The sequence below is a fragment of the Vicugna pacos genome, chromosome 6, assembly GCF_048564905.1.
Source record: "Vicugna pacos chromosome 6, VicPac4, whole genome shotgun sequence".
Taxonomy (NCBI): Eukaryota; Metazoa; Chordata; class Mammalia; order Artiodactyla; family Camelidae; genus Vicugna; species Vicugna pacos.
The window spans coordinates 618,602-642,855 of NC_132992.1; the positions used below are offsets into that span (position 1 = coordinate 618,602).

Sequence of the window (24,254 nt, forward strand, 5' to 3'; positions counted from 1 at the left end):
GCCCTAACAAGTTATTTTTGTATGTCTAGCTTTCTGTGGTTTGCAAAGCCTGCGACTAATGATTCCCTTACAGTGAGTTATTTTGAAATTATAAGTTACTGGACACCGTACCCTCATATCACACTTGAAAAAAATTGATCCACATAAGCAAGGTGATCTGACTTAGTAGTTATGAGCAGGGGCTCTGGGGTCAGCCTGCCTGAGCATAAATTCTCACTCTGCCTCCAGGGGGTTCTGTGTGAATCTTGGAAAAATTATTGTTGTTGTTGTTGTTGTTATTATTTGTGCCTCTTTTTCCTTCCCTTTTAAATAGCGAGAAATATGTAGACTCTATCTCTTACCGCGTTGCCAGGATTAAATGAGTAAACGTCTGTGCTGCCCACTTCCCTGGGTTTCAGCATTCTACAGGCAATCAGAGTCAATCTCAGAGGCATTCTCCTCTGTCTTCGTCAGTCTGGGATGCTGTAACAAATTACCGTGGGTCGGGTGGCTTAAACAACCAGCATGTTCCTTAAGTTTTGGAGGCTGAGGTCAATGTATCTGGGAGAGAATAGCCTTCATGGCTCGAAGATGGCTGTCTTCCCTCTATCTTCATGGGCCAGAGAGCAGAGAGAAGCAAGCAATCTGGGACCCTTTATAACAGCACTAATCCCATTCATGAGGGCTCTACTCTCATGACTTCACTTTATCCTAGTAATCACCTCCCAAAGGCCCCGCCTCCCATACCATCACCCTGGGAGATGGGGTTTCGACATATGGATTTTGAGGGGATGCAAACATTCAGCCCTCACATCGGCTAACTCTCCCCAACATGCAGTCATCAAACCTGTAGCTAATATCAAAGAAATGTTTATATCCCTCTGCACAATTCCATTCCTGCATCCACTAACACTGAAGCCCTGTTATTTTATTCCTTATTTTTCTGGTAGAGATTTAATTGATTCCTCTAATCCAATGCTCTCCTCACTCCAAACAGTCGTCTTAACAGCCCTGCCAGGTAGGTCTTCCTTAAGACACCTTCCCACTGCACCTGGTTGTTTTTCAGTATAAATGTCAGAATCCTCTCCACACCCCAGCCTAGACCTTTAATCCCTTACACTACCGCCCACTATGTTATTTTTCTATTACCACTGTAACAAATTTCCATAAGCTTAACAACTTAAACCAGCACAGATTTATCACCTTATGGCTGTGGAGGTCAGAGATCCAACACAGTTCTCATTGAGCTAAATTCAACTTAACAGCAGGGTTCCTTCCTTCTAGAGGATCTAGAAGAGAATGTTTCCTTGTTTTTGGTTTTTTTTCTAGCTTCCAGAGGTCACCCAACTTCCTTAGCTTGTGCCCCACGACTTCCTCCATTTTCATGGCCAGCAGCCTTTCTGAACACTGCTCCATGGCTACACCTCCCTCTGAGTTTAAACTCAGCTGGGCTATGTCCTCCATTTTAAGGACCCCTGTGATTACATTGGGCCCACCTGGACAATCCAGGCTACTCATCCTATTGTCTCATCTCAGGATCCCCTTCTCCCCTCCCATTCAGGCATTATGTATGTGGCTGTGACATTCACCTTGTGTGACATTTCCTCTCATGAGCAATTTAAAGTTCAAGGCACTTATGAATGACTTTTTGTTTTTCTTCCTTAGTCTTTCTACATTCAGTATGTGTGGTGAGATTATATGAATCCTTTTAATTTGTGGCCCTCCACTAATCTTTAATAATGTATCATGGGTTTAAAAGGCTAATAGACAATTTAAAAGACAGAAATCCTCTAAGATTTTTCTCCTAATATAATCTGTCATCCCTTTTACCATGTACAGAAACATGTCACAGTTGGCTAACCTGTGGCGGGGGAGGGACATGATTCTGCCAACACACTCCCCTCATTCTCACCAATTTGATGATCGGCTAACCAAGGATCTATGCTCCCCGCTTCGCTCACTTCCTCCTCCTTTCCACTGACTATTCTGTTCCCACTGCTACCTTCATTCACCACATCAGGATTTCATGACCACATTCTTCTCTAAATAAAGTGGATATCTTGCATCTAATGTCTGATAACTGTTCTTATTGTATATGCACACACTGACCTACACATAACTCCACTGATCTCTTTATTTTCCTAGAATCGTCCAGAGGAATCAGTTCCATGATGATGATGATGATGATACTGACAGTGATGACAAGGGCCTCTCAAAGATTGATAAAGAGGGAATCAATAAAGAGAGGGAATCATTAAAAAATTGCCCCGGAAACAGGCTTAAAAGTAAATAACTGCTAAAGTGTTTAATGAAATTGACTAATATTTAACTATTTTTAAAACTTTGTAACACTGAATTTAAAATTTTAATGGGAATTTTCATTCACCCCTAACCAAGATTCAACTCCAGGACCAAAATCTAGGGAATTCTATCTTCTAACAAATTGTCCACTAGCCTTTTAAACACGTGATCCTTTAAAAAGGATAATTGCTGGGCTGAAAATAAGCAGGATTCATATAATCTCACCAGACATAGTGAATGTGGAAAGACCAGGGAAGAAAAACAAAAAGCCATTCATAATGTCTTGAAACTTACGTTGCACACAGGAGAAAATGTTAGCCAAGGTGAGTGTCACATCAACATGACGCCTGAGTGGGATGGGGAAGCTGATCTTCCTCATCAGACATTTATGCTGATTTGTTAGATGCCAACACAATTTCCTCATTGGATTTGCTTCTAATACGTATGGAAGAGTTTAGGCTCTACCAAGAGCAGACTAAACATTTTCCCCTGCTGTCAGGTCACTGGACTGAATGTCCCCACAAGAAGGACATGATTATGTTTCATAGGTAAGTCTTCTTGAGAAGCAACAGGCTTTTCAAGGGCAGAACTGCATGTCCCCCCATGGAGGGCTGGAGGAGGGCTAGATGGGACACTAGAAAAACAGCAGGAGTGAGTTCACATACTGCTGCTCAGGTCGCCAAAGTCAGCAGTGCTATCTCTAAGGATATGTCATTCTCCCAAAATTTCCATGAGTGAAGGAGCCTGTGAACACTAAGCAGGTTTTTAAGACACAGCAGCACATAATTTACATCACAACTCAATTACAGTATGTTTTGATATTTGGAAAATAATTAGCCATTGTTCTTTGAAACTGCAGAAGTAGCAATAGAAATAAAAAAGACTGAGACGTCTTGGAGACAACAATCAATAAACAATTCTAAATCTGCAGGATTTCTTGACAATATGCAAGCAATGAGCTAGATGTGTGCTGCAGATACCTCTTACTGCAGGGCTCACTGCTGCAAAGCATAGAACTAGTTTTCTCAGCAGATATAGGGAACCAAGTCAAGATTCCTAATTTTGAGAGGTTTACCATATGGCTGGAAAGATCAGACAAGTACATACAGCCAAATATGAATAAATGTAATCAAATAATATGAAATGTGAATGGAGCACAGAAGAAAGAGAAATTCCTTTCACCTGGGATCTAGAGAGACTTCTTCTGAAAATGCGGCTTTGGAGATGGCCAAAGACATGGGTGGAATTTTGGTAGAACAGGATGTAAGGAATTTAGAAACTGATTGTAAAATTCATATAAAAATGCAAAGGATCCCAAATATCCAAAACAACTTTGAACAAGAAAAACAAAGTTGGAAGACTTACACTATATAATTTTCAGAATTTTTTTATAAAGCTACAGTAATCAGAAAGTATGCTGTTGGTGTAAAACAGGAAAATAGAATAATGGAACGGAATAGAAAGTTCAGAACTAAACCAATACTTATATAGACAATTGATTCTCAAAAAGGATGCAGTGGAGAAAAGGATCTTTTCAACAAGTAGTGCTGGAATTGTTAGACAGTGATACGCAAAAAAAAAAAATGAACTTTGATCCACACCTCACAAAATATACAAAAATTAACTCAAAGTGGATCATAGATCTTAATAGGAAATCTAAAACTATAAAACAGCTAGGAGAAAAAGCATAGGCTTAAGCTTTATGGCCTTGGGTTTGGCAAATATTTCTTTGCTATGACACCAAAAGTATCATCTATTTTAAAAAGTAACTGATAGAGTGAACTTTACAAAAATGAAGACTCTTCAAAGCTCTTCTAAACACTGCTAAGCAAATGAAAAGACAAGCCATAGACAGAAGCTATTTGCAGATCATATATCTGGTAAAGGTCTCTCTTTGTGTCTGATCCAGAATAAAAACATTTCAAAACACAATAATAATGCAAACACCTGAATGAATGAATGAGGCCGGAAAACACACTTCAGTAAAGATATACAGATGGATAATAAGCATATGAAAAGATGCTGATTAAAGATGCCATTAGTCATTATAGAAATGCTTTTAAAAACCACAGTGAGATACTAGTTCACATATATACTAGAATGTATACGATTAGAAAGACCGACCTTACAAAGTGCTGGCAAGGAAGTAGAGCAACCAGAACTGATACACACCACGAGGAATTTACAATAGCACAACCATTTTGGAAAACTGTTTAACAGTTTCTTTTAAAAAGGTAAACACCTATCTACCATATAACCCAGATATTTCTCATCTGATGCTTTAGAAAATAAAAGCGTATGTCCATAAAAAGACTTGTAACCAAATATCCACTGCAATATTATTTATAATAGCTCAAGTTGGAAATAACCCATGCATCCATCAAGAAGTAAATGGAGAAAGAAAGGATGGTCTAACCAAACACTCTTCACAATAAACTATTCAGAAAAACTCAGCATTAAGCAATACTCTGCTATGAGAAAAATAAGCTATTAATACAGCAACACAGATGATTCTCAAAATAATTACACTGAATGAAAGAAGTTAGACAACATAGAGTAGATACTGCATGAATCCATTCATACAACGATCTTGAAAATGCAAACCAGTATGCTGTGATAGAAAGCAGATCAATGGTTTCCAGGTGAATAGACGGGGAGGGAGGGAAGGAAAACAAAATGCAGGAGAAGAGTTTTGTGGGTGATGGGTATTTTCACTGTCTTGAATGTGGTCATGGTTTCTTGGGGATATACTTATGTCAAAAAGCATTAAGTTGTACACTTTAAATATGTGAAAATTATTTTGCCAAGTATACCTCAAAGCTGTCTTAAGAAAAAAGGAACTTTTGTCGACGCAACTCAGGGCTTTATTGGAGTGAGATGATCAGTCTCTCACCCTGTCTGCCTAACGGGAAGGTAGAAAACCTCTTACGGAAGATAAGATATGGATTTTTCATTTGCAATATCTGCCATGTAATAAAGAATTTCTAGACATGCAACATGTCAAGACTATATGATGGATAAAATGAGAATAAGAAATATTAGACAAAGGATGCAAACCCCCAGGTGATGTAGGCATCAGAGTTACCAATAAAGGCTATAAAACACTTTTAATATATTCAAGAAAATAAGGAAATGATGGGACAACAGATAACAGGGTCAAGACTTTCACCAGAGAAATATACTGGAATGTATTTTTAAGAAAAATCAAACAGATACTCTAGAACTGAAGCTTTCAGCTCTGGAAACAGGTAAACAGAGCTAATTAGGATCCCTTTTAAGTAAAACTTTCAGTAATGCCGGATAAAATACAACAACAAAAGTAACACAGAGATAACTATGGAGAGAGAAGTTCCCAGGTGACAATAAAAAGAGGACACTTAACGCCAAAATGGTAATCTTGTGAGCTGATGCCACAGCACCCTGGAGGGAAGGGGTTTTCATCTGCACATAAATAGGGATACAATGTCCATTTAGGAAAAAGGGTCCATACCAGATGTAGAAGAGTCTTCCTTTATAGAAACCTCTGCATAATACGTAATGGACGACTTGCCTCTTCACTGAAAGGAAGACTCAAAGTTCTCCACCTGTGCACGCAGGAAAGGGGTGAAACAGCCGGTTCTCTAGGGAAAAACAAAATCTCCCTTAAAAAAATCTAATCTCCACGCCCCTGCTTTATATGAATGTGGAATCCAAATTGATACTCCAAGTAAGATTCCGGAATTCCCAAACTGAAAAATATACTTCAAGGTTGATCATATCACCTGGAGCCTTAGGATAAGCAACACAAAATTGTTCTCTAGGGAAACTTTATAAACCAGGATGTAAGGGACAATCATAGGAAAAAAATTGTACTCACTATAGAGAAACTCCCACAACTCTACACACACACAGACACACAACTATAAACAGAAGGAAATAAGTGCCACAGGGAAGAAAGAGCTCACCGTAAAACACAGGATGATTAATATTCCAGAGCCTAAAATTATGAAACAATCTAAGAGAGAGCATAAAATAAGTATGACTGAATCATTAAAAGATAAAATGAATCTTATGTAACATAATGAACAATCAGGACATCATGTAAAAGAAAGCAGATCAATTTTTTTATAGAGCTAAACAGAACTTATGGAAACAAAATACAGATATCATTTGGTATATAAAATTCAATGTATGGGTTAAGTAACATTTTAATCTTCAATATCTAGGGTGTTCATTAAAATTCAACAGTAATCTCTAAAGTAATTGTTTAAAAAGAGAATAAAAATAAAGAAGTCAAAATGAAGAATGCAAAATAGGCCGGTCACTATCCTAAGTTCTCCATCCACTTTATCACTTAATACTCAGTCTTTGAGGTGAATAGTACCACTTTTTGTATATGAAGAAAGTGAGTCTCAAAGGGTTTACATATCCTGGTTACATGGTTAGCAAGGGAGGGAACCAAGCCCGGATAGGCTGTCTCTAGACGCCATGCCCTTAACCATGACTGCAAGGTCATAACAGGCAGGAGAAAAGCAGAGCAAAGCAAATAGAAATCACAAAACAAGAGGCCAGAAATACAACATCATCACTAATCACACTGTATTTAGATGAAATAATGAGTTAAAAGATTTACAGATTTCATTTGTTTACCTGAGACAAAGCAGAATTAAAACTTAAAACTGGTTGAAAGCTTAGAAGAATAACAGAAAGAAGTCAAAAGTTAGAGCCAGAAAAAGAGACACTTGAGAAATACTAATCAATGGAAAGGGAATCACTCAAGCCTCCCTCAGGTTCATAGGTACCTGAAACCCACCTTGGCCTGACACTTACCAGCTCTGTGCCTGAGCAAAACACTCAATCCCCCGGAATCTTCGTTCACTCACCTGTGAATGTAAGGAACGATCCCTCCTTCCATCCGGCCAATTTGTATTGACTGCTGTGCCACGGGTACTGGTCAAGCCACCTGAGGTCCGTCAGTGAACAAATAAGGATCCTTGTCCCTATAGGACTGAGGAGGAGCAGAACATAAATTACAGTCGTGACAGTCATGTGAAATATATGGTATTCTAGAAGGTGATAGAAATAATATGATCAGGGAGAGGGGGTTTCTGGGGCAGAGACAAGGGGAAGGCAGTTTCCAGTTTAAAATGAGATGGCCAGAGCAGGCCTCACTGAGGACCTTGAGAAGGGGGTGCTAGTTGCTGAGCTTCCTCTAACACAGCACCGCACACTGGGTGACGGGAACCACAGGGGCTCACTGTCTCACAGCCCTGGGGGCGGGGAGTCTGCAGGCAGGGTGTCAGCAGGGCTGGCTCCTCCTGAGGGCTGGGAGGGAGAGGCTGGTCCAGGCCTCTCTCCTTGGCTTGGAGACGACCGTCTTCTCTCCACATTTCATCACGTCATCTCCCATGTACACGTGTCTCTGTGTCCACATTGCCCCTTTTTATCAGGACACAAGTCATACTGGATTAAGGCCCACCCTATTGACCTCTTCTTAACCAATGACCTCTGCAACAAACCTATTACCAAATGGGGTCATATTCTGTAGTCCTGGCGGTTAGGACTTCAGCATATGAGTTTGACAGAGACCGGCCAGGGCAACAGGCCTGTGGGTGCAAGTCTGATGTCCCCAAGGGCCAGCAGGGAGGCCAGTGTTGCTGGAGCAGAGTGAGCCAGGGGAGAAAACCGGAGATGAGCTCAGCTTGGGGAGGGGAAGGAAACCTGTAAGGTCACCATAAGGACACTTGCTTCTTCACTGTGTGAAATGAGAAGCCATTGCAGGATTTTGAGCAGAGAAGATCACACCCAGGGTCTCACTCATGCCTGACTTAGGCGATGAGGATGAAAATATTTAGGCTTTTGAGCTGATAATACTTAGACTACATGTTGGACTTTGACTTGATGGTGTAGTAAATGAGACTCTGGAGGGTGTTGGGATGAGGTGGATGCATTTTGCATGTGGGATGGACAAGAACCAGTGGAGCCAAAGGGAAGAACTTTGTAGAATAATGGCCCCCAATATGTCCACGGTCTGATCCCTAGAACCTGGGAATATGTCACTGTGCATGGCAAAAGGGACTCTGCAGGTGTGACTGTCAAGGACCTTGGGATGGCAGATCACTGTGGGAAAGCAAACGTCATCACGGAGGTCCTTAGAGGACAGAGGCACATTGGTCAGAGACAGAGATGTGAAGTGGCAGCAGAAGTCACAGTGACACAGGGCCCTGGGCCAAGGAGTATGAGCACCTATGCAAGCTGGGAAAGGTAGGAAGATGAATCCCTCCCAAGAGCCTCGGTGTGAAACGTAGCCTTGGCCACACGTTGGTTTTAGCCCACTGACATTGACTTTGCACTTCTGCACCCTAGAACAGTGAGAAGATGAATGTGTATTGCTTTAAGCCACTGAGTCTGTGGTCCTTTGTTACAACAGCAATAGGAAAGGAACTCAGGAACCAACATGAACATGAACCACTGGCTGCCTGCTGTGCTGGCAGGAAGTCCTTAGTCTCTGAACCTGGGGGAGTCTCCTGTCTTCTGGCAGCATCCACAAACTACCTCATGCTAACTTGGCAGCTTGCAGGTGGTCAAATCTTAACCCTGCACAGTTCTTGATATTTAGTTAATAAAAAAGATGGTGTCATCATGGGTATTTTTCCATCTTTTAAATACACTTCAGTTTTCTAATTGAGAGACCATGTAAATAGTTTTCAATCTTAATAATAAATAACTGTGGTTTTATTTGGTTACTTAAATTATGAATAATAATATTCACATTAGTAAAAGTTATTAAAATCAACATTCTTCAATGAAAATATCAAGTTTCTTTTTGCATGAACATGTATTAACTACAAGAAATGTTCCATGCTTTGTTCTACGATTTAGTGTTAGGGTCTTAAAGAATAATATTTTCCTCAAAAGATATTATAGTGAGAGGATTCCTTTTAGTGGAACAGTTCCTACATAAAATCTGGTGCATGGCTCAGGCCACAGGGAAACTAGAAATGATAGAAATCAGGAGGCATTATAAACACAGAACAATTTTTAAAGGAATTAAAAAACTGGATGTATGAAAACAAAGAATCAGAGAATATTATGGTGAAATAAAAGTATTTTTCAGCTTAAGCAAGACACGGGATGAATAAATCTAAAATGAAAAAACCACCCAGGGATTAGCAGCGAGTCATGCATGCTGTGTGACTGATCAAAACCAAGTTGTTTCCAAACCAGTGTGCAGGCTTGCTGCCTTCATGAATCAAGTCTCTGTGGCACCAGGCCACCTTGAATACATGTTGATGAGGTATTTATAAGCCCTTCAACATCCCAGCTCCAAGCCCACACACACGAGCCAGACGACCATCACCTACACATCTGCAAAACACACAGCATGGTGAATAGCACTTTTCTTGCTCAGTAGCCGGTGGCAGGGTAGTGTGAGCAGACAGATATACAGGGACACAGGGACACAGAGGCACCTCCCCTCACTCAGCTGAAAAACTTCCGTGCATTCCTGAGGACAGGATTGTCATAAAATGCACCATGCATTGATCCTCCTCCTAGGAAAGAAACGACAGTGTTGTCCTCAGGTTTGAGCAAGGGTGGCCGGGGGTCTCAGAAGAGCTGTTTCAGCACAACCAATGGAAATGTCGTCCACCGTGACCACGAGAGACAAGTCTCCTTCCATCCCGTAAGCACTTGGGCTCCTGATAAAACTGGGCTCAGTAAATGGTTGAGTAGAAGGCACAGACCTGAGGGGTGCCCCAGCAAGAGACAGGAGGTAGGGCCTGGTTTATGCTGCCATCAGGAATTTTCAAAACAGCAGAGCTGAGATGGATCATCTACCCCCACTCCTAGCCTTAAGGTTAAAAGGGTGGCAGCCCTGACAGGCAAAGCAACGTGCTAAGCAGAGCGTGGAAGTGACAGCGCCAGATGAAACGCACCGTGCCAACCCCATTCAAGGCCACTGACACTGAGGATGGGGCCAGGTTTCCAAGTAGGAGAATGAGACAGTGTAAATACTTTGTTCCCCCAAAAACCACAAATTTTTTTTTAAAGGCACAAAATCTCACCTTAACTAGCTCTCTTCTGAGGGGGCTCTCTTCTGTCTCCGTCTTTCTGTCTGTCTCCATTTCCCTCTCTCAGACACAAACACATACAATTTTGTGAAAGGGCAATTCCTGCCATACAAAGACAGACTTCACATCTTCAGAAAGACACTTGACAAAGCACGATTCTCAATTCAAGTCTTTGTGTGAGGTCTGAGCAAATGGCTTATTTTCTAGAACAATCGGTGGTTCCAAAATCAGGAGATCATCTTCCCTAAAGGAAGAGTTCTGGTCCGTATTGATGAAGTTGGGGATGTCACATTTCATGAGCCTGTTCAGCTCCTCCTCTGGCCACCTGCTGCATCTGAAGGCTTCCTGGAGCCGAATATCACTGTCAAGGGCAATGGTTGAGATACCAGTTTGGCCTTGTCCAAGTGGTCCACTTCATTGATGTAGCAGTGAAAGAGGGACCTAGATTCGTCATTGCCCTGCCAGAGAACACCTTGGGCACCAGCGGTCTTCCAAAGTCTGACACAAAGCTTTTCAGTCTGAATCTCTTCTCTGGAGACTCTGCATTGCTATAAAGAACACCAAAATAAAAGATCGCTCACACTCTAGCTCGGTGACCTGAAGAATTATAGTTTTTGCCATCTACTGAGTGCAAACCCCTGCACAGAGCATGCTTACAAGCACTGGAAGTGAGAGGCATCACTTCTGAACACATACAATTAAACCAAGGCAAAAGTCTCAAGTGAGGGCCCTAGGACCATCCTGAAAAGGCATCGCTCCCTGAGAATCCTCAATATTGGTGCCTCGAACACCAGTGTTTCTCAGTGGGACACTCAGATCATCTTCACCAGAATTAGCTAAAGTCCTTCTTAAAATGCAGAATTCTGGGGTACACACCCTCAGAGTCTCCAGAGGTAGGGACCGGTAGTCTGTATTTTCATAGCCACCAAGATCACTAACCATGCTCAGGTTTAGCACCGCGGTCTACATCGGGTCACCTGAGCATCGACAATGCTGTCTCACGGGGTGGGGGGGCCATGTGTGTCAGGGTGCTTTCCTACCCACGTGTCTCCCCTGATTCTCAGAACTGACAGTGCAGCCCAATTGGGCAAGAAATACCACCATTTCACAATGCATACACAGGGCGCCCGACTGACAGATACAATCAGTGATAGGAGAGGGGACAAAGCTCAGGTTCCTGATCCCATGTTTCACTTACTGTGGGACAAATGATCAGTTCAAGGGTAATAAATCAGTGAATGAGTGAATAACATGACTCTCGTTAGTCCAATGAGTGCCTGGAAGAGCGAGCCTAGGCACACTGAGAACCATAACAGCCCATCTACTTAATTTCCATCCTCCTCAGATTTATGTAAAGGTTACTTCCACCCAGGCAGTGACTCCTGAAGGGCAAGAATCATGTCTGAACAAACTCTCAAATCCAGAACAGAACCTGACAACAACTAGGCTCTGGAGTCTGTTTAGCGAGTGTTGAATCTCAGTGATTCTAGCACTTACACCTTGCCTTCCCATCCCACCCCTCACGATATGGCCCTTATGACCAGTTCTCCTGGGGCTGGGGCCACGGAACCCATTTACAGGACTGGAAGAATCTGATCATATAAACCATCCCCCAGATTATCATCAAGAGTCACCTGCATTTCAGGAATCGGTAACCCCAGAAGCTTTGCAGTTCAGGCAGGTGAGGGATTTTTATATCAGCTGTGTCTTCTACTGTGACTGCCTGGGTAACATCAGACAAGGAATTATCAAAAGCCTGAGCTTTTCCTTTCAGGAATAATCTACTAAACAAATCTCGTCGACCACTCAACAAATGTGATGTAAAGATCAATGATTTAAACAAGAGTACAACATTCACTAGGTTGTTGATTTTGAATCCGACAAAAATCATTTGAGAAAGATTGACAGAATGTAGCTTTAATGCAAATTTACGTATTCTTACCTTTCAGTAAATCATCTTCTTCCCCTACTTATCACTTCACCCAAGTTTAAAAGATGTTTGAGAACAGGGATGGGTGTGCCAGCAATCTGTGACCCAATAACCAAAAATGTCACCTAGGAAAAAGAGGGAAGTAACATATTTTTAAAAAGTATGGTGAGGACAGCAGGGCCATCCCCCAACTCCACACTAAGAAGCTCTGAGTAATAGCTTTCCTGCCTGCCTGGGGCATCAGCTGATGTGAAAATCCACCCAGAAAACTCACTGTCCAGCAGCTCTTCCGTAACGCAGGCTACACATTCTCAGAATTAAGAATTGCGTCCAGTAACCACTTAGCTGAAGAATAAAGACAAAGGAGAAAAAGAGAGTTCTGCCCCTCCCCAGGGGAAAGCCCAGACCTTGGGCTGCATGCACTGCGCCCACCTCCCAGGAGAAGAATAAACTGGAGAAGGGAGTTCTCTGAAACTGGGGCAGCAAAGGTTGAGATGGGAACAAATTGACCAGCTGGCCAGGGACAGCCCCCTCCGTCGCTGCCTTGGCGGCTGCCTCAACCCCATCAGCCCATCCTGCCCACCTCCAGTGGCTAAGATGTCAGAGAAACTGCTTTGCGACCTGGGGCAACAGAGGCTGCCCTCAGGCCAAGCTGCGGAAGAGATGGGAGCTAAACCACCAGCTCCCAAGCGGCAGGCTCCATACCCCCGCCAACACACCGATGCCCCCGCACCCTACAGCAACCCCGGGGAAATATGACCCGGAGAAATGTGACCTGGGAATGAGGGGCAGCAGAGGCCGCCCCCACGTCAGGCCTCCAGAGAGATGGGAGCTTATCCTCCAGCTCGCCAGGGGCAGCCCCCGGTCCTCTCCACCCCCTGATCTCACCGTGCCCACCTCCCAGGAGCAACCAGACCGGGTGTGGGGTGTCAGGCGAATCTTGCGCGGGAGAGGCCGTCCCCAGGCCAGGTCAGGGGAGAGGAGAAGAAGTGGCCTCATTAGGCGGGACAGCCGGACGTCACAGCTGCCTCTGCCCCTCGACCGCATCGAGCCCATCTCCCAGGAGCAAGCTGACCTGGAGACGGGCATCCGGCTTCTTGGGCAGCAGAGGACGCCCCCAGGATTGGCCGCGGGGAAGAGGAGAGCAAATTGACAGGCTCCGCGCTGCATGTCTTCTACCCCCGCCGTCGCCACCCACGCACCTTCAAGGCACCGCCCAGGGCGCCCCTCCCCCAGCAGGCTGAGAGGGACAGGTGTGTCTGGTGATCTGGGGCAGGAGAGGCCACTCCCACACCAGGCCATCAGGGAGACGGGAGCCAATCCACCAGCTCCCCAAGGCAGCCCCTACCCCCGCAGCAGCCACCACTCTTGCCCCTGACTTCAAAGTGGCCTCCTCTAGGGAGCAGGCTGACCTGGAGATGGACGTCCGGCGAACTTGGGACAACAGGGACCGACCCCAGGGCAAACCATGGGGGGAAGTGGGAGCAAATGGACAAGCTCCATGGGAAAACCTGCCGCTGCTGCCACCCCCCCCAACCTACCAAGTCCAACTCCCGGGGTCAGGCCGACTAGGATACACGTGTCTCGTAACCCAGGGCAACAGCGGCCGCCCCCAGGACAAGACGCGGGGAAGATGGGAGCAAATGGGCCGCTCCCCCGCTGCAGGCCCCCGACCACCGCCACCCCTGCACCCTGATTACCCTGCCTCCCGCCCCCAGCAGGCAAAGTGGGACAGGGGTGTCCCGGGACCTGGCGCAGCAGAGGCCGCCTTCAGGCCACGCAGTGCAGACAGGGAGCTAATCCACAAGCTCCTCCGGGGCAGCCTCCCTATGCCCTCAGCCACCACCTTACCGGCCCCCTGACCGCACCGCACCAATCTCCCAGGAGCAAGCTCACCTGGAGTCGGATCTCAGGCAAATCTCCGGCGGCAGAGGTCGCCCCCAGGCCAGGCCGCGGGGGAGAGAAGAAATGGAGCAGCTCCCTGGAACACATCCCCTCCCCCTGCCGCCGCCGCCCCGCCTCCCAGGAGCAAGCTCACCTGGACACCCGCGTCCCGCCTCTAGGGCAGAAGAAGCCGCCCCTGGCTCCGCCGCCGGGGAGAGCGGAGCGAATTGATCGGCTCCCCCGCGGCAGCCTCCCTCCCCCCGTGGGTCCCGCAGCTTAACGACACCGCCTCCGCTCCCCACTCAGCAAGCTGAGTGAGACAGGCGTGTCCGGCGACCTGGGGGAGCAGAGGCCGCTCCCAGGCCCGGCAGCCGGGACAAGGCAGCTATTCCACCAGTTCGCCAGGGGCAGCCCCGCTCCGCCCCTCTGTCGCTGCCGCCGCCCCCTGACCTAACCGCCCCACCTCCCAGGAGCAAGCTTACCTGGAGTCCAACATCTGGCGAATCTCTGGCGGCCAAGCCCCACCCCAGGCCAGGCTGCAGGGAAGAGACGAAATCTACCGGCTTGCCCGGGCAGCCTCCCAAACGCCACCGCCGCCGCCGCCGCCGCCGCCGCCCCAAAGCATTGTACTAGCCTCCCGGGGTCAGGCTGACTGCAAGGATGTGCACTTGCCTTCTAATCCTGGCCACGTTCCTGAGCACCTCCTTGCATCCCTACACTCCCTGCACATTTGCACCCCTGCTACTCTCTGCAATTCTGCATCCCTCCACTCCCGCATCCCCTGAACTGCCTGCGCCCTCCACAGCCCCTGCACGCCTGTCATCAGTTACTTTTGCACTGCCTACACTCCTGCACCCCTGCATGTCCCACACACCACCTCTTGGGCCTTTGGCAGCTGTTAGACCAATGCACAGGGACTCACTCTTTGCCAGTATATGATGCATCAGTGGACGTCAGGGGTTGCCTGCAGGAAGGTACATGTTCCCGGTCACTAGCCTGGGCCACTTGGGTGATCTCTGTGAGGTCACCAAGGACGGGCTTAGAGATGCTGTTTTCCGGGAAGAGAGGAGTTGAAACAGGTCTTGAGGGCAGAGCTGTGCTCACCAGGCTGTCCACGCTTCATGTTTTACACAGGACTTCACGGAATTGAAATATACCTGGCCAAGTAAGGCCTGCTGTGCGCCCACCTCAGTCCTGGGCTCTGAGTCAGACCGACTGGCTCCCACCCTCAGGGCCCAGTTTGGGCACCTGAATGGTCCCTTTGAGGCATCCCATCAGTTCTCAGGATGAAGTCTGGCTGCTTCCACCCCATGGCCCTCCCTCCTACTGTGCTGGCCTCAGGAAGGTTGCTTATTTGGGGAAGAAGGCAGCCCACCCCCTACCCCACCCCTCACCGTGCTCTCACCCAGGCTGGTGCTCTCTCTGCCCATCAGAGTCTGGGAAGCCATCCCTCTTCAGTTATGTCCCTTCTGAGATGGACTTGCTTCCACTCAATTCTAGGAGAGGATGCACCATGGAATGCACTGGGTAAGAGAACCAAAATAAATAATTTCTTTTGTGAGGTTGTCTGTTTATCTACTGGGGCTGGGCTGTGTGTAGTTTGCTACAGCTATTGGTGTGAGAGGATAAAATAGCCTGCGTGTCCTTGTTTTCATCTCCCCGCTGTCTTTGGATTTTCCCTAGACACTCCTGAGACATTTACTTCTTTTAGTTTTATTCCTGTTATTACACAGGGGCCCTACTGTCATGGAGGTAAGGTGTTGGGGGAGTGGGACAGAGCAGGGCATCTGCAGTCCTGTGATTAGTTCTCATTGAGCCTGTGCCCTGAGCTGTGACCTCCACAAGTGTGTCTCTTTCCCCCCACCCCAATTTGGGTGAGACAGAAGGGATTTCCCTTCTCCCAGGTTGGTTAGTCTCTGGTAAAATAATTTTTCATTAAAAAAACAAACAAAAAACAACTATCCCCAATGAAACAGAATGTTCTGGGTGTATTTCAATAGAGTTATTTTCTCCTTTCCAGGCAGGAAGCATGAGGAATTTTCCTCTGACCTTCATTCTGAGAACAGGACACGTTCTTGGAGGTAAAATGCATGGAAAAGAGCAGGGGGCCCACCTGACTGGCCCCCTGGAGTTGTCACACTCAGATTTCCCCACGCTGAGCCTCCCGCTGGCCTCAGGGACCTGTTAAATCTGCCTGCCCCTGGGGTTCTTACAAAAGACGATTCTGCCCTGGGAGCTGTGACTTTCTAAGCCTGCCCGCCTGCCTCTCTGGGTTGGGAGCAGCTTTCCCCCTCAGTTTTCTTGTGGATCTAAGAAGAGCAGTGGGTTTTCAGCTCCCTCAGCTCTGGTATTTTAAGGACAGAAGGAGCAACTTCTGAGCTCCTCACAAGCTGGACTAGAGTCTGCAAGCCTCCCCTCCTCTGCCTCCATGCAGACAATCAGTGGCTGTGGTTCTAGCCGAATTTCTGAAGATGTGGATTTAAACACACACATCCCAGCCCCCACAGGAGCACACAGTCCCATAAAACCCTACAACATCCACTGGTAACTACGGAGCTGATGAGGACATGGGTTTCGGGGCTGCAGGGGCCTGACTGCACGACTTGCTCCGTGGCCTATTAACGTGGTTGCTCCGGGCCTTGTCCCAAGTGGCTTGCTTACTATACCTGGTACATGGGAAATATAAAATAAGTACTAGAACCTCCAATTTTTCTCCCTCTTGGGCCTTCCAACATAAAAAGTAATAAGTGAACTCAGACGTCATAGTCATCACAATGAGGTCAGACCTCCCTGGCTCCCCTGAGTGACCGGCACTGACTTGCACCTTAACTCGGAACAGTAGGGGAACCGCCTTCCTCTAACTGGGCCTCTCCCCACACCAGGCACGCCCTCAGCTGAGACGGGGCCAACTCCCCTACTGAGGTGTGTGCTGGTGGCTTCAGTGTGACCTGGCCCTGCCGGGACACGAACCTGCATTGAGGTGGAGGGTCAGGAGGAGGGGGGTCCCTGTTGGGGCAGCAGGGGGCCCGGTGACACCCTGCCCAGCCTGGTGCCTAGGGCTCCCCAACATCTCCTATGGCCCCCGGGTCGGCTCTGGTCTGGGCAACTCCATGCAACCTCCCAGTATCTTTTCATTAAGGCCCTTTTTGCTTTTATCAGACAGAGGTTGCTTCTGTTGCTTGTTAAGTGAAACAGTGCATCAAGAAACCAGACTATTTCTAAGATCAGTAAAATACCAACTTCGGTCAGCTCGCCGGGCAGACCGTGCAGCACAAATTCCCGCACAGGGCTGTGCAAATGCCTTACGTGAAGGGTCCTCATCATCTGTCTTCAGAGATACAGAAGTTGGTGCTTCAGGTAAAACCTCATGGAGGGATTGAGGAATCCAAAGCTGGTTGGTTTCAGAGACTAACCAGTCGGACCAGACCCCTGAGCTGTGGTCAGAAGCCTGGCTCAATGTCACGCAGACTCAGCGCCCTAAGTGTCCGGTGGGGCTGGTGCTGTTCCCTTCACAAGCTCTCGTTGGGGAGTCACTGCAGCCCCTTACCCTCAGCAGGGAATCCAGCCCTCTTAGCCCCCACCCTGAGTATTCCATGACACAAACCTCGGGAATGTTTAATTTTCATCTTTGTTTAGGAGGATGAAGGTGGGGCAAGTGGAGACATAAATTCACACTTAGTGACACCAAGTCACAGCCAGTACCTCCTCCTCGGAGAGCTATGTGCTCCCACAGTGGTGGCTGGGTGGCTGGGCAGAGCCCCTGCACTGGTCACAGAGGGACTCTCTCCTCTGGCTGCAACTGATTGGTTGGACAACAAATCCAGATGGGACAGAGCATCTTTCCCAGGAATTTGGAACTGACACACAGAAATTAATTTCACTCATCTGGGGATTGGGAGGAGGGTGGGAATCAAATGATACCAGAGCAGGAGAGAAAGTTACAAGTGACAGAGAGAGACACAGAGAGATTGAGCTTGTGAGAGCAAATAGTGGGAAGGAAGGAAAACAATCCGGACAGAGGAATTCTAGCTCCTGGTTGTCTAGTGTGTCCCAGCCCATCAACGAACCTGCGGGATGGTTAACATCATTCCAGTTTTGCAGATTAGGAGACACATTAGGTGCCACTGACCCCTCAATTCCCACTGCCTGAAGGCACCATGATCCTCACAGGGACCCTGCTGTGCTGACAGCCCAGCACCCTGATTAAAGGGCCCCGGTGGGAGTGGGAACCCCTCTGAGTGTGGAGAGTTCCCTACACAGAGATGCCATGCATCAGCAGGTTCCCGCTCACCCCAGGTTAACATCACCCCAGCTGTGCAGTCTCCCGACCCGCTTCCCTCCCTGCCAGGCACCCCCATCCTTACCACCGAGTGTACTGCAGGAATTCAGGCACAGGGATGCCCAAAGCAACACGAGCCCACCGGCTGTACAAACAGCACACTCCCAGCCCCACCAGGGCTCGATGGGGATAGTAGGTGTCCTCAACTTTCATGTATCTAAGGCAATCTGTTTCTTCAGCTGAAGGCTATAGAGAAAAATAAAAGGTCCAAAACATCATTCAGTGAGGAATTCCTCCAAGGACCTGACTCTAGGGTCTATAACCAGTTGTGCTGGCCGCTCCTACCCCCGGACTTTGGGTGAGGTGGATTAATGATCAGCACAATCGCCGGTAGCCCAGCTCCTGGCCTTGGCTGCCCAGAGGGGGCTGGGGGAATGGGTAAGGCCAGGGCACTCAGGAAGACCACAGAGGACCTGACCTCTACCCTCTGCACTTGTAAACCCCCAAATCTCAAGGCATCGGACAGAGTGCAGCCAACACAATAATGAGATGCTCCCATCTCTTCACTCACTCCTGTCGGTTCACTTATGTGCTGAGCATCCACTGGGTCACAGGACATGACACATAGGATGTCCGATGGAACAGGCTTGGTAATTCCCCCAGGATCCTGTTCAATCTGATGGAAGAATGATCACTCATAAATGGTTTCTCAAAAGAATACATAGACAGAAGACAAACTACAGAGTGAATCAAATTTTAAAATATAAATGAAGATCCCCCAGTCTCCCAGCCTAAGGTTAACAGTATAAAGAAAATAGACCTTGCCTTTGATCACCAAGGGAGTGGTCACCCCCTCTCAGGGGGAAAGGAGAGTTATTCTTTGAGCAGGATACAGAAGTGCTCCATCGGATTGGACCAGGACCTCTGCATTCATTCAGCAAATCTGTGTAAGCTCCTACTACATATGGGAATCTAGTAACTAGACCCATTCCCAAGGCTCTTGGGCTTTATTATTCAACAAAATAGACACGACTCCCCATCCCTGGGGGCTCAGAGTTTTAGCAGAGGAAACAGGCAGCATGTTGGGGGTAGCAAGAGCTTGGGGAAAAATACGAGTGATATGAGCAAACTCAGGTGATGGCAGTGGGGTGTGAGGCAGATAGGAGGGAACAAGGCAATCCTGGCAGAGCTCACGGAGTAATGAACTTGAAGCAGCATAGATCCGGAGGAAGAAGGAAGAGCCGGAGCCAGAGGCCCCCAGACTGAGGGGGAAAGTGTGGGCGGAGAGGCAGAGCACACCGGGTCCTGGAAGACTTTGGGACGACTTTGGATCCTAATGAAATGGTGACCCTTTTAGTGAGTTTTGATGAGATGGGTGATGTCCAATTTATGCTTTTGTTTTGGTTTTTTGGGGGGGAGGGTAATTTATTTATTTTCGTGAAGGTGCTGTGGTTTGAACCCAGGATCTCATGCATGCTAAGCATGGGCTCTATCACTGAGCTACACCCACCCCCTCAATGTATGCTTTTATAGGCTCCCTCTGACTCTGTGTGGATGAGACTGTAGAAAAGCAAAGATGGAAGAAGGAGGCTATTTGGTGTCCAAGAAGTGGCTGAAGGTGGCTCCTAGGAGGGTGGGGAACAGGGAGTAGGTGGTTAATGAAGACAGAGTAGCCAGAATTTTCTAACAAGATGGATTTGCTGTGTGTGTGTGTTTAAGAGAAAGAGAGAGAAAGAACACGGTTCCAACATCTGGACCTGGAAAATGGGATGGATGTCCTCTCCATCCACAGGGGATAGGACAAGATGGGGTTGAGCAGGTGGAAAGGGGCTAGAATCAGCTCAGTTCTTCAATGTCATGGTTAAGGAGACTATAAGATATTGCTACCAAAATTCCTAATAGGTAGAGGAGTCTGGGTTTTTTTTTCTTTCTTTTTAACTTTAAAAAAATAATTTAAATGTATTAATTTTATTTTGTGAATGAATTTGGAATTTTATTTCATGCCAAGTTATATGTTATAATAGCCAAATGGAAAATATATCAGAAAAGGGGAGAAATGAGGGCTTTCACATAAACTGACTGTCCATAACATAGGTAAAATTTCCATAAAAACAGTCTTCAATGCAAAAACCTCATCTTGGTGCTACATAAAATTAAATGAAAAAGGATTATGTTGATGTATCATTATTTCATGTTACATAATAGTCCCAAACAAACACACTGTTTAACTATGGGGCTTGTAGAAATACTATTCACTTTATTAATATAAATACAGAAATGCAGAAATGTTCTAAGGTAGAATGAGCATCTTAGTGGAAATAATAGAGATCTGAGCATTTTACATGATATGTATGGACTGATTCAAAATTTGGAAAAGTAATTTACACAGTAGAACACATGTATGAATGTGAAAGCAAGATGAATGAAAGAAAAAGAATATGAGTATCTGGGAGAGAGTTCCAAATGGAAACGGCCAATCAGGGAGTTTTGGACATATCGAGAAATTGAGGGCATGTCAATTTCCATTTCTGGTTGCTTCCACCAAAGGTATCGCAGGACCCAACTCCGGGACACATTCGCATTAAATGTTTGGAAAAAAGAGGAGACTTTGGCAAAAGACCAGCCAGTGGATCGAAAGCAGAGCGATGGGCTGGAGGCCAAGTAAAGCAGGAACACGGGGGAGGAGTGATGGAAGAGCTGGGTCAAATGCTGCCAAAGGGCCACGCATGATGAAGACTAAAAACTGACCACTATATTTAGCAACGTGGGGTCACTGATGGCCTTGACAGAGCAGTTTCCATAGAGCAAGGGATCAAGGGAACAGCCAGAGTGGGTGCAAAATGGGATGGCTCAAGAGAATATGCAGACATTGAGTTTAAACTACTCATTAAAGATTTGCTGCAAAGACATGGTGTGGCAATTGGTGGGGGCGAATTAGGGTCAAGGAGTGCTGTTCCTTTCTTTTAAGAGGATGGACTTTTATATACTGATAGGAGACAACTAGCAGGAGAACAAAATAGATGAGGTAGTGACAGAGAGGATGGATGTGGGAGTGACAGCCTGGAGAAGATTGGATGGATGGCCCCCATGGCGACTTTTGGTTGATCTGGCTTTCGATGTCACCTGTAATAAGAGGTGGGGCAGCGAGAGTGAGGTCACAGACATCAGAAGGCGAGAGGATGTGCTGGGGGTTGCTGGTGAAAGTTCTCTTCTGTTGGCTTCAGTTTGCTTGGTCAAAGTAGAAAAGTAAACTTACCAGCTGAGGAACGAGGAGGAAGAGCTACTAGAGTCCAGAGCATGAGTTACGAAAGAGCCTTCAGGGACAATGGGACAGTGAAAAGAGCAGGGGAAGACGGGGGGGAGTGTGCTCTCAGAAAGTTACATTTTATCTTTGAGGTCCCCAATTGTTGGATGTGTGATTGCCCTTCCTGCTGTCTACAAAATAAAAATTGAATATGGTTCAGGGAAAATGCTATTTCATTCTAAGAGGCTGCCTGTTTCTCAGGAATGGTCATCTTAAACTGTAAACATTACAAAAATGTTGAAAAGAAGAACTTGTGTACCCAATGACCCACTATTTTCTATAAATTTGCTTGCTATTTAGTTCCCCTATCAATACCGCAGAACCGATACTGCCTAGGATGGAGATACATTAATGCTTATGTGGAAATTAAATCTGTAACTTTTTCCTAAACTCCATGGCTTCCTTAACACTCCATTCCCCTTGGAATTTAGAGGTGTCTGGTATAAGAAATGAGAAACAGTTTAAGAAAATCCCGGCTAAGAATTACACAGCACAACCTCAGCTCAGAAGTATACAGCAGTAAAAAATGTTTAGTAGCAAAACTCCGTAACTACTCTTAAAGAATTTTGCAAACCTGGGCCTGCCCAGATGTTTCCAAACTGGAGAGGTACTCCAATCACTTGACCGGTACGGGAACCAGAGGCTGGTCAGCCTTTTCTGTAAAAGCCAGAGAGTAAATATTTTCAGTTTTGCAGATCATTTTGTTATAACCATGCAGGTCTGCAATAAGAAAGCTAAGAGCACTGGGTGACAGGAAACAAATGGGCATGCCCACACCCTCCCTTCCACTCAGGGCAGATTCTCTGTGGTGGGGAGCTTTGCCACAATGACTTGTTTCTTTGTTTCCATTGGTTTCTTTGTTTCCACCTTACTGCTCAAGCTCAGAACTTCAAGTGAGCCTGGTCCTTCAGCATCCATGCAGACAGAAGGCTGAGTGGGGGTGGGGACCCCACCTGACAGAGAAGAGAGTTGGCTTGTCACCATGACATTAGACAATCACACCTTCCGGGGTGAAAGGGAACAAAGATAAGGGAGGGGCACAGCTGTGGGACCCCTGGGTCACCTGCCAGGCTTTCTCTCCCTCCAAGGCCACCCTGGAAGCCTGGGTAGTGTTGGAACTCAGCTACAGTGATTAGGCTGAGGGGACTCAGGATAAAGGACCCTCCGTTTCCACACTGGGTTCCAAACGCAGCCTCTCTAAGTCTACCCTCTGAGTTTCTGGAACTCAGCTGGAAGAATACATGATCAGGCCAGACCCAAAGCCCAAGCCAAACACGACAGGGGTCACGTGGGGTTGTAACTCCATGCTCAGTGGTCGGGGTCTCCTTGCAAATCTGCAGAAATCCCTGTCCCGCCTCATTCCTGGGAGAAACCCCAGATCTCCTCCTGCTCTGTCTGTTCTTCACTTGAGGCTATTGTCCTAGAGGGATGCAGAGTCCTTGAACCTGGCCCTCCAAACGTACATAAGCAGCCTGTTCAATAAAATAAATTATGCACTTTTTCACATTTGCCAGTTTTTTGATTCCAGAAAGGCTGCGGGACTCTTTCTCACTGTCTCCTGTGCCCGCATCACTTGGTGGCCCTCTGCTCATGGAAACACGATTTCCCAAAACTGCACCCTGCCTCCCAGCTTGTCAGAGGGGAGTGACCCACAAAGACACAGGTGTTTGTGAGGATCCTTTCCCCCAGCAGAAAGCCTACTCCTGGAGCCACGGACAGGGATCTGGCCTCCTGAGCTGCTCAGCTTTAATTGAAAGCCTAAACTGGGGACCCCGAACATTGCTGAATGACTTTCTGAGTCACCTGCGCTGGAGGGGCCTGATATTTCTTTCCAAGAAAGGATGTAGCGCAGCCTCCATTTTCAGGGCTGACATTCATGATGGATCTAGTTCCCCCAACTGCACCCCTGGAAGGAGAGGCCCTTCCATCCCACTGGTTAGAAACCCAGCCCAGGGGAGTTCCGAAATACCGCATCGCTATCAGGTCCAGCATCGCTGCAGAGTGGCCCCTGTCCCTGAATGTGCCCCTTCCCTGGGCCTTCCCTGCCCCGACATGACCACACACCAGGTGGTGCTGGGGAAGGCAGGGAGTGCAGTGAGGGGTGGGGGGAGCAGAGCCCCTTGCTCTGGAGTGAGGATTCTTGGGGAGACCACAGAGCAAGGCACAAACCACCCCCACCCTGTACCACAAACTCTTAGCCCCGCCAACACAGGGGCCGCTCTGCCCCCTCTCACCATGGCTCTCCTGTGAGACTGCACCCAACCCGGCATCTGGTACCACAGCACTACCTCCCCTCTTATGACAGATCCCGACTTCTTGGAAACTGCCTAGCAGCGCGTATTCAAGGCCGGCAGCGGGCCTGGCGATTCTGCACTTCAGGTGCCCTACCTGGCCAGCCGTGCGTGCCTGGGCTCAGTCCTCTATCTTGCCCACCGGTAGCCTGGGTCCACATCCGGTGCAGGCGGAGGCCGCGGAGCCCAGGCTGATCCCCACACACAGACAGGTGAGGGTGCCCCCGCCCCGCTG

General features: G+C 47.2%; 1 long non-coding RNA gene across 1 annotated transcript; it reads right to left on the minus strand.

Moving 5' to 3' along the window:
* Positions 1 to 10,728: 10,728 nt before the first annotated feature.
* Positions 10,729 to 24,246, minus strand: LOC140696742 (uncharacterized). The gene is made up of 10 exons (XR_012073219.1): positions 24,117 to 24,246; positions 22,303 to 22,385; positions 18,996 to 19,100; positions 18,510 to 18,670; positions 15,551 to 15,668; positions 15,068 to 15,109; positions 14,628 to 14,681; positions 12,274 to 12,386; positions 11,966 to 12,054; positions 10,729 to 10,879 (listed from the first exon to the last, which is right to left on the minus strand). It is a non-coding gene; the product is annotated as an uncharacterized lncRNA (long non-coding RNA).
* Between the last annotated feature and the right edge of the window lie 8 nt (positions 24,247 to 24,254).